Source organism: Aplysia californica, unplaced genomic scaffold (assembly GCF_000002075.1).
Source record: "Aplysia californica isolate F4 #8 unplaced genomic scaffold, AplCal3.0 scaffold00076, whole genome shotgun sequence".
In the NCBI taxonomy this organism is placed as follows: domain Eukaryota; kingdom Metazoa; phylum Mollusca; class Gastropoda; order Aplysiida; family Aplysiidae; genus Aplysia; species Aplysia californica.
This window is the reverse complement of record NW_004797346.1, coordinates 730,829-740,781: the sequence shown is the minus strand read 5'-3', so window position 1 is coordinate 740,781 and position 9,953 is coordinate 730,829.

The window sequence follows — 9,953 nt, the reverse complement described above, 5'->3', positions numbered from 1 at the left end:
ACAAATTTGTAAACAATATACAAGCGTACTTGTTTACAAGCTAAACAGATTATGCACACACTATGTATATTATTATGAGTTATAGTATTATACACTCATACAGATCGAAGGCCCATGTATAATATTATTCAAATCTCCATCCGTCCATCCATTGTTACACACACACACACACACACACACACACACACACACACACACACACACACACACACACACACACACACACGCTAATACATGAGAAAGACATACGGGAGGTATTGGCTACCTGTAAAAGGTACTTTTTTCATAAACTCTGAAACCAATGACATATTGCAACTGAAGACTGTTCACATTATCGAAAGTCCTTTTTTTAATGATGACCATACTTCATTGCCTCTTTGATGAGGTTAATAATTTTATTGTTGTTGATGTTGGAGTTGATGTTGGTGTTGATGTTGTTGTTGTTGTTGTTGTTGTTGTTGCTGTTGTTGTTGCTGTTGTTGTTGTTGCTGTTGTTGTTGTTGCTGTTGTTGTTGTTGTTATTGTTGTTATTGTTGTTGACATATATGTCTGTCTCGGAAGACGAAGCTAGGTAGCTTTATTATGCTGTTGTTATTGTAAGTTGAATATTTTCTGTAACGTACAAGTACAGACAGGTCGCATTAATAAAAGTTGATGAAACGGGTGTCTCTAATCTTGTTACTGATTCCTCAGTAGACTACATGAAGGATGACCATGCCAGTGTGTAGCCATTCAATAGTACATGACGAGCCAAGGTACGGAATCTAATTTCTGCTGCACAATGAGGCGATAACACGGGGGGTATTTCTTGGTTTGTAAACAATGCGAAATGTTTCATTCTACAAGCTGAATATTTTATATCATTGAAAATACTTTACGTTCACCCTGACTCAGTCTAAATTATTCAGTGGGAAGGCTCCCTTGACCCTGCCTACCAGGGCTAACCCAGACTGAATAACATACAGCACCCATGTGTAAAGACAGAGGTACTATAGTACGGTCAAAATAAATTCCGAGGCGCAATTTATTGTCAAATAGTATTTCCTCAACTACCAAACGTTAACTCTACAGCTTTTGCCACAATGTGTTGTATCAAATTGCTGTGACATATCAATATTTTTGTAAACGCTTGTTAACTGTATTCTAGAAAATTCCTTAATAAATACAAATTAAAAATCCCTGAACACTATTTTGCGCTTAAAGTTCTCAAAAGATTCATTTATGGTAAACACTAATGGAAAATCCAAATGGGTGGTTTCTACAAATCTTAAAAGATTTATAGCAGTGGGACAATACGGCATTTTTCTTATCGTGACATCATGCTTATTGATCGCCTAGTTTGAGACACTACAGTTGTTTTTTTTTAAGTGTTCACTATAAAATTAGTTTCTTGTAACAAGTTTTGCAGCTAAAATTTGTCATTAGTGGGCTGTGACGTAGGCCATATGCTTGTGCAAAATCTGTGTGAGAAGCTGGAAGTGCTGTCAACAATCCCCTTTTCCGCGTGCCGGAGGTTTTATAGTATTTTATATAAATTTATGAAGAAAAAGTTTGTTTTGTTTGTTTGTTTTAAAATCTAGCCTAAATTGTTGTAGAAAAAAACGATTAAGTAAAGACAAAAAAATTGATGCAAACTACAGTGCAAAGTGTTGGTGACATTGATTCACCCGTTAAAGAGATATTTGAGGATAAGTTTCACCACGAATGTTTCACCACGAATGTTTCACCACACTATGATTTCTATGTTACTTTTCTTCGGAACATTTGCCTTGTGACATCGACATGTCCAAACTTTTTCGTTACAGTTGCCCATTGCAATCCTATATTCTGTGTCTTAATTCTGCCGTCCGGGCTGATGGTATCGAATACCACTGGGAGGAAAAGGTGGGGGGGGGGGCAATTCACAAGGAGACAACTGTATCATCAGTTAGACAGAGCAGACATACTCCGGATGTGAAATCTCTCATAATCAAGAATTCTACCCTCTGGCACCCAAGAGAGTAATAAATACTGTCCAAAAGAATCCCTAGCGAGCAATGTAATCTGATTACATCGAAAAAAAAAAACACCTGCTCAGTTTTCAATCAACCATTTCGACTGGCCTTGACGATATTGAAAGAACTAATTACTTTTTTGAACCCGTAAAGTCGGGTCCGGTTCAGGGTGAACGGCTCTCAGGAGAACTAAACATCTCCTGGTCTCCATCACGGGTCCGAGAGTCTTGTTTTGGCATCACGTGAGACAATTACAGTAATATCGAAAGATCCGCCTACGATTGGGTCGTTACTACCTCATACAAAGAAGTGTCAGTCTGTTTCACCTGTTTCGTGCTCTCAGCCATGGTCAGGGTCGATGTCTCTTGTGCATCAATATTCTGTATCACTAATTTATCGGATCACGACACCGTTCAGAACTTAACGTTATAGGTAAATTAACCTAACTTCGTTTCATAAGTTTATTACATTGTCACTCCGACTGTTCACCTCGCCCTGACCTTACAGATCCGAGTAGTTAAGTAAGTCTATACTACTGAACCCAACTTATTGTCTTTAACTTTGATGACAATTATTGAGGAAGGGGGGGTGCACCCCTAAATTCCAGTTTTGGCTCAAAATTGTGGTTTTTGAGTTGTGGGCATACTTAGCTTCCTCAGCCTTTCTACAATTATGTCATCGAATAAGAACCCCTAAAAGCCATATTTCTTCCGAGACCAGGCATGTTTGTCACCACCATTTCCTCTTTTAATTAAGTCAATATTTTATTTTTCTTTATCATCCGTTCTCTCAAAACGCGATTTTTGTATATACTTTTTTTAAACAACTACCATTTTTTAAACCAATCTTCAAGAAATTTTCACAGAATGAAAAACAGGTGTAATACTAAAAATGTGATTGTTGAAATGTTAATATATGGAATAGATTGTTTTGGGTGGTGTCTGGAGTGAATTTTCACGGAATTTTTGCAAACTTGAATACTACCTCAGGAAAAAATTCATTAAAAATTTTATATTTCACGTAGAAAAATTCAACAGTCAACTTTTTAGATATAATGTTTGTTAAAGTGTCTGCAAAAAAACCCCAATTCATTTCCATTAAAAAATAAGTACGGTATTCATTACGTAAGACAAATCAGCAAAATCCAATATGGCAGCCGTATCCATGGAAACGAAACCTTTTTCTCAAATTATATGTGTAAAATTTCGTAAAATTTTGTCCTTTAATAAACGAGATAGCCTTCAGGTTAGCCCCCCCCCCCTCCCCTTTATTATTGATGTACAATTTATCGAGTGATGAATTCTACCGGTAATTTCCGGAGCACGAACATGGATTAATGTGGCGAGGTTTCCCTTCGTTTATATAGTAATTATAATATTATTGTACACGTCTCTATTTGTTTTACTTACGTATTGCTTAGAGTGACTAGCTCTTTCATGCTAGGCTTAAAAGTTAAGATTTCACTTATGATTTTGTTTCTTTTGCTTTTTGGAAACTGGAGCATCCCACCCCCCACCCCCTTGCCCCGCCACCAACCCCACCCTCTTTGTTACATGATTTTTTTTCTTATACCATATGTCGGGCCTGACAATCTAATGAAGAAGCAAGCTCTGGTAACGATTTGATCCCTATGCGGTAACTTCCTACGCTTTCACTATGGGCACTCTAAGTGGTCGTTCGGATTTCAAAGCATTTTAGGCCGAAAGGAGACATAAGTAAAACTCTGACGAAAGTCACTCTCTGCTTATAATGGAACTAAAACAAATTTGGAGAAAAATACAAAATATATAAAGCTTGGAGAAAACGAATAACTGTAACAACACCAAGACAAACGAATAAATGCGTTATGATGCAAAAGTCGTTTTATGGTCTTACGATACGAGTACATGGCTGCCTTCTTGAAAGAGAAAAGAAGATATGAAGGATTAGTCTGTATTGTGTTATTAAGAGACTTACATTTGGTGATTCTTTTCGTGCAACCGTATACGTTTGTTTTGTTTTTTTGCTGTCATGTTCTTCTTTATACAAGCGTAAAGCTACCAACGTCCTGTATATACATGTATGTTATACATTATATGTAATATATTATTATCATTATGTACTATATTATTTTTTGTCGGGGTAGGGGTGGGAACGCTTGAAAAATGGAAGGGGTTGGTCAATAGACAGATAGATAGATAGATAGATAGATAAATAGATAGATAGATAGATAGATAGATAGATAGATAGATAGATAGATAGATAGATAGATGGATAGATAGATAGATAGATAGATAGATAGATAGATAGATAACGCAGAAAGAGCCTGATAAAGCGCGCGCTAGGTCGAAACAAATTCTTCAGTCGGTTTCATATAATCTTGTCATGCAAATTTGGCGATATTCCATTTACGTAAAAATTTAAAATCATCATTTCTTACTTGCCAGTGTTTTAAAAGTATCTGTAAGGAGCTATTAATTTCATAATGTTAAATCAGCGGACTGTACAAGTGATATAGAGCACACATAAAATGGCAGAATATTGCAGCCAGTTAACAGGGCAGTGGGCTCTCTGTTACATCAAATTGGTACCATGCTATGGCACCTTGCGGGTGACCCGGTTTCAAACTCTCAGATGAAAATATTATTTTAACTTCGGTTGTTTAGAGTGGTCGGTGGTTTTGGGGGAGGGGGGTGCAGATGATGTTTAAGGTTTTCCACCTGCATGCTAATGTTTTATCGGAGTTGGGCCTTTGATTTTTTGCCTCTTTGAGTTTATTTCTTAGTGAAGGGAAGATTTTTTCTCCTTGTAGTCAACCGATGTTATAATTCAAGTCATCAGTAGCTCCCATATGATTCCATATTAATTTAATCTATTAGCATAACATTGAAACTGAATAGAAATTAATAACTTGATAGATTTTTATTACGACTGTAACCGACCGAGCGATGCCGTGAATCAAGAGAACTGTCTGTCCGTTTACTAAGAGTAAAGGGACATCTTAAAATGAATGTACAGCATAGTTTTGAGCTGTAGGCATTTTTAGCTTTCTCAGCCTCTCTTACAACTATTTTACAACATTAGAACCCCCTAAAGCCTTTGTTTCCTATACCGGGCATGTTTGTTACCACCATTTCCTCATAAAGTCAATCTTTTAGTTTTATTTTTCGCCCCTTTTCTCAAAACACAGTTTTTCTACATATTTTTTTTAATAACTCCACCATGTTTTGTCCAATCTTCATTAAATTTTCACAGAATGAAGAAAGGATGTAATACTAAAAATTTGTATGTTGAACTTTAGATATATGGAATAGCTTTTTGTTGGTAGTGTTTTGAATGTGGATTTTCACGGATTTTTTTGCAAACTTGTTTTCTGCCTCAGGAAAAAATTCATAAAAGATATTTTAATCTGTTTAGGAAAAATTCAACTTACACATGTTTAGATCTAATGTTTGTTTACATGCACGCAAAAAATCAATCTATTTCCTGAACAAATAAGTGCGGTATTCATTATGTAAGACAGGACAGCAAAATCCAATATGGCCGCCGTACAATGGAAACGAAACTTTTTTTTTCTCAAATTTGATTGCGGATTTTAAGACTCCTTACTATGCTTGTCATATGTGTGAAACTTGGTAAAATTCCGTCCTCAATTAAGCGAGATCGTCTTCTGGTGAAGCCACCCCCCCCCCCCCCCCTCTTTAGACTATACCACATAATACAGCCGTAACAACGAGGCCAAAGCTCTGCTCGGAGCTCTTAGCCGAGTCAGAGGTTGTTATTAAACGTGTGGTATAAATACTTATCTTTCCATGACCTGTAATTATGAGAAAGCCAAGAGTTTGGTCGTGGTATAACAAAGTCTTTGAGACTGTAATTTGGTTCTCTTTGTTATACATGATTGAAAATACCACGAGACGGAGTTGACCGATGGTCTTAGATAACAACGTCTTTCTGTTACTTCGAAGAGCTTGTTTAAAGTTGTGAGGTGGTTGAGTGGCTTGGAGACAGATTATCACATGGAATTGTAAACAATGCCTGAAACATAGCTTTTAGGTAAGCTTTTGGATGAGAGAGTGGTTAAGGAGTGAATTATTATGAAGGTGGCAACTAAAATGAGCGAGAGAGGAATAGGTAGATAGATAGATAGATAGATAGATAGATAGATAGATAGATAGATAGATAGATAGATAAAAACATTAGAGAGGTTCGGGTGTACATCATTTTACTCTAACGAAAGCAACTGATCGATTTGTGCATCACTCTTTGTGGAACGGGGTAGAAAAGTCTTGTCAAAGCGCAGCGAAGGTCAAAGATTTTTCTGGTTAAATTTGATGCCATAAGAACATTAAACTGAAAGGCCAGATTTTCTGCAAAGTCAAATAGTTTAAAGAGTATTTACCTTACTTTAGCTTTCACCGAGTGGTTTACCCTGCCTGAAATAACTCATTCTGTGAAAAAGAAAAAGATAAAGGGTGTGCTTAACAACCAAAACCAAGAAAACGCATGTATTTTTGTACATTATTACAATAATGAAAGAACAATGCTTTTCTTTAGACGAGTACCTCTTTACCCCCTCCCCCTGGAAATTACCCAAAATGAAACTATCATCAATGTATTTTTTCTTCCAGCCAAAGATAGCACATGTACATAACTTCCAACTAGGAATAGCAATCGATTTCAGTACTCGCTTTAATAGCTGTTTGCTTGTGTTCCCCTGCTAGATCTCAGAAGTAGTCAACGGCTGGTCTTTAGCAAGCAGTGCCTCTGATATTTTTTTTATGTGACCAGTTTGTTCCCCACTTCATATGTCCCCTTGCCTTCAGGCAGCTACATTTCGATTTCAAGGGTGCTCTTTTAATGTTTTTAAATACTGACTATTTTCAGTTTGGTAGGAACGGAGATGACTAGTACTTTTTTGTCTCCTGTAGGAATTAGTTTTGAATTTTGCCTGAGTGGCGGCCGGAGGCTACTCTGATCGATTTTAGACTGCCAAGAGATCTGTATTGTGCACACTGAACCTCAAAGGGGTTTCTTTCGCCCTTATCCAAGAAGGCTAGATGTTAGATCCTACCTACTGTAAGATTAGTGGTGAGACTGAAAGATAGCACTTAGAAGGAGACAGGAAAAGCAGTAAAAGAGTCCCAGAGAGCAGCACAGAAGAAGCCGGATTTGGGAAGAAAGTGGAGATGAAGGTAAAGAACAGAACAGGATGAGAGAAAAGAGCAAAACGAAAAGAAAGAGGATAGAGACAACAAAATGTTCGTCGCTGACAAGTTTATATCCCGGGACATTTTGATTGAGAGATAAACACAGTTATCCCTTGACCACGAGACTTTTTTCATCATGCACCAAATTCTACCAAGCATTTTGTATGTTCTGATTGTCAAATTATCTTTTGTCTTAGATCAAGTTAACTAAAAAAAAGAAGAGGATCGAACCATTTCACAAAGCATAGGAGACGCTATTTCAATTAATCATTCTCTTTTTATCGTCATCAGTAGTCGCAAGAAAGTTAGCAACAAAACCTTTACGATTGTTCAGTTCGATTTTTTTTCAAACAGTTTACAACTCAGGAATAAGCCATTTTTTGACGTAGGACACCTGACAAGGTGGAGAAATAATAACATTAAAAGGATACATTGTACAGAAAACAGAGTCGACATAACCTTAGGATTGCTTTGTTCGATTTTTTTTTTCAAAACAGTTTACGAGGCAAGGAAAGGTAATTTTGGAAGCAGGACACCTGACACGTGAGAGAAATACTCGTAATAAAATGGATACATTGTAAAGAAAACAAAGTCGAAACGGCTGAGACACCTTTACTCTTCTGTCGTTCACGACGCATGCCTCCAAAAATTGTTTTGTTTGTCTTGGTGTTATTACAGTTATTTGTTTCGCTTCAAGAGCATATAGGCCTTGATTTGCATTTTTCCCACGTTTGTTTCAGTTCCAAGATGGGCCGATCGTGCCTTTTTGAATAGTTTTAAGCTACGTCCCAAATATCTCGACTTTGAAGTAAAAATTGTTTCTTTTTACTTACTGACGACGCGCATTCTGTTTGATCGACATCTTTAGCAGACGCAATGTTTTTGAAGTTCATTTTAATACGAAACATAACTTTGTTTTTCTTACAGATTTATTACAATAAATGTTTTCTGCACATGAAACTGAAAAAGACAGTCAGCAACACGCATATTGTTGGGGAGGGGGGGGGAGGGTAAACCTGAAGGCTATTTCGCTTATTAGTTTAACAAATTTGACCAAATTTCACACACATAACATAACATAATATTAAAGAGGAGTCTAAAAATCCGCAATCAAATTAGAGAGAAAAGTTTCGTTGTCATGGAGACGGCAGCAACCTTGGATTGTGATGACATGTCTTACACAATGAATACCGCACTTATTTTTTTATGGAAATAAGTTGTTATTTTGCATACATGTTAACAGACAATAGATCCACAAATTATACGTCTGTTGAATTTTCCTAAACAAATTAGAAATTTTTTAATGAATTTTTTCCTGAGCTTGATCTTGTATTCAAGTTTGCAAAAAAAATTCGTGAAAATCCACCCCACCAAAAACATATTCTCCATATTTCGAAAATTCAACTTACAGATATTTTGAATTTTATCTTCCCTTCATTCCCTGAAAATTTCATGAAGATTGGATAAAAAATGGAATCATTCGAAAAAGTACGTATATAGAAAAATCTCGTTTTGAGAAAACGCACTGCACAGAAAAATACAAGAATAATTTTAACAGGATATAGGGGTGACTAACATGCCTGACACGTGAAAGGAATGAGGTTTTAGGGGATTCTTAGGCGATGAAATAGTTGTAAGAGGGGCTGAAAAAGCCAAAAATGCCTTCTGCTCAAACCGCATAATTCTGACCCGAATGTTCAAGACAGACAGACAGACAGACAGACAGACAGACAGACAGACAGACAGACAGACAGACAGACAGACAGACAGAAATGGGCTGAGATTAAAAGAGAAAGAGAGAGAAAGAAAGAGAGAGAACAAGAGAGAGCGGGGGGCGGGAAATCTTGTAAAATATATCGTGGCAAGTTTCTGAATACATGTTCATGTAAACATTCTTGCCAGAGACCAATGAAGGTCCGTTTGTTCACCTATTCATTGATAAACTGCATAATACGTAGTTTTTAAACAAAAGTTAATGCTTGTATAAAGAAAACACTCTTTATTTCTTTGAAATAGATCATGTGAGTCACAGCTATTGTTTCTTTGTATTCCTTGGAGGACATATTTGAAAGGCTTCTGGTGCACTCCAAGGAACAATTATTCACCACTTGTCGCTGGGACCAAGGCAATCAGTCCTCCTGACGCCACTTATAATTCACTCTTCCTTGTTCTTTTTCTAGACGTCATTACTATCCGAACGACTGTCCATTTCACAATTAGACGAGCAACTAAAAGCAAAAACTGTAATCAGAAATCAGCCAACCCAGCTGGCTTTAACTATCCGAGTATTTTGTACTAAACATTATCAAGAAAAACCAGAGTACTTCTTCATTAGTTTTTCCTTCACAGTCTAATGTTGAAAAATGATACGGCTGTGTCAAGCCGACTGCTGGGACAACAACCAAAATTAATATTTACCGGTATTTAAAACTGAAGAACCAAAAGAGCAGTTAAAATAAATGACTTCGGAGTTTTCAAAACTTGTCTGTGACTGTTTGAAAGGCAAAGTATCCAATACTAATATTTTACTATGGCAGGTCGAATGACAGCTAAGGATTTTGCAAGGCCCAAATGGGGTCACTTTTTGGTCCCTAGTTTTAGGTTTCTTTGTGGGAACACCGTGCTCATTGGAAAGAGAGAAGATGGAGAGGGCAAGAAAGAGCGAGAGAGAAAAGAAAGACAAAAAAGAAAGAAAGAAGGGGGTTGGGAAAGCTAAGGGAGAAAAAAGAGAGACGATGTGAGTGTGTGTGTGTGTGTGTGAGTGTGTGTG